The following is a 1,978-nucleotide window of genomic DNA, read 5'->3' as shown; positions in this document are numbered from 1 at the left end:
CATTGCAATTAATATCTTCTTTACACGCTGATGCAACATTATCCCGATTACAAATTGATCGCGTTACGCGCATATTTCATTCTTTCCTTAATACTAAATATGTGAACGATATAAAAAAAAGAATATCTCTCATGAAATCTGCAAATTCGGATGATATAGTTGAACAATTTAAGATATTGCAAAATATCTTCAACGATATTGATAGTGAATATAAAAGGAACAAACTTTTAACTAATATTGGACATGATATTCAACCTATAAAAATATTCTTTGGAACAATGGAAATTAGAAGTAATATTAGATTAGAAATTTAAAATGTGTATGGACAATTAATGCCATTAAGAAAGGTTTTAAAAGCGTATTTTGAAACAACATGTTTCAAAAAACTGTTGAGTATATTGCAACATTAGATGAAAATAACGAAATTTCCAATATTATACAAACCGATTTTTGGAAATCGAAAATCTTAAATGTTTCAGGAGGAAATCTTTTATTTTTCCTTTGTTTCTATACGAAGATGCTTTTGAAACTATTAATCCACTTGGATCACATGCTGGTATATACAAATTATCCGGAATGTATATTTCGATACCATGTTTGCCACCAGAAATATTTTCCAAATTAAATAATATTTTTCTTGCACAATTATATCATGCAAATGATTCTAAAATGTTTTCAAAAGAATTAATTTATTCATACTTAATTCAAGAATTAATATTTTTAGAAAAAGAAGACATTACATTGGTCATAGGATCTACAGAAATTCAAGTATATTTTAAATTGGCATTAATTATTTGCGACAATTTGGGCTACATGGTATTTTAGGATTTGTAGAAAATTTTTCCACCGGTTTCTGCTGTCGATTTTATAAAGTACCAAAAAACATTTCTCGCAAATTATATAGTGAAGATATTAGTATATTAAGCAATAGATTATACTGAAAATCTAGCAACTAATGATTCAAATTTTACAGGTATTAAAGAAAAGTGTGCATTTAATGTCTTAAATAGTTTTCATGCTGTTGAAAATTACAGCGTTGACATAATGCATGATCTATTAGAAGGCGTGTGTATATATGAAATTAATAATATTTTGCATTACTATATCATGGAAAAAAATATTTCACATTAGAAACCTTGAATTGGCGTTTACAGTTTTTTAATTTTCCCATAGCAAACCGACCTCCTACAATATCAAAATCGCAATTATTAAAAAAAAAATTTTAAATGTCTGCTTCTGAAATGCTTAGTTTCATATTAAACATTGACTTCATTTTTGGTGATCTTATAACTAATTTTGATGACAAATATTGGGAACTTTACATATTGTTGCGAAAAATCCTTCTTATAACGCTTGAAGATAGTGTTACAGAATCAACAGCAGATTTATTAGAGAACTTAATTTATGAGCATCATATGCTATATATCGACTTATTCGGCGAAACTTTGAAACCGAAACATCATCTAATGTTACACTATCCACGGATTATGAAAATTGTTGGACCTCTCTCATCTCTCTAGTCAATGAGGTTTGAAGCGAAACATCGCCCTTTGAAACAATATGCACGTACAATTACCAGTAGAGTAAACTTATATTATAGTATTGCAATGAAAAAACAGTTAATATTGTATGACTTATTCACAAAAATGCAATCTGGTTCTTTATCATATATTACATATAAAAAAAAAGTACTTCATTTATTTCTAAGAAAAGAAATTTCTTATATGACAGTACAAAGTATATCATATTAAAGAATGTTTCTTTTGGAAATGAAACATTTAAAAAAAGATCAATTGTCTTGTTAAAAATTAATAACGATGACTTTCCTATATTTGCAGAAATTGCAGACATTTTCAAAAGTAACAGTTTCGTATCCAACACTTTATCTGTATCTGATTTTGTTGCTACTGTGCGATATCTATTTACAAATTATTTTGATGTTCAAGCTTATGTTATAAATATTTCAGATAAATACAAT

Source organism: Odontomachus brunneus, unplaced genomic scaffold (genome assembly GCF_010583005.1).
Source record: "Odontomachus brunneus isolate Ranch 3 - 2012 unplaced genomic scaffold, Obru_v1 Obru_scaffold_145, whole genome shotgun sequence".
NCBI classification, from domain to species: Eukaryota; Metazoa; Arthropoda; class Insecta; order Hymenoptera; family Formicidae; genus Odontomachus; species Odontomachus brunneus.
Note: the sequence above shows the minus strand (reverse complement) of the source record.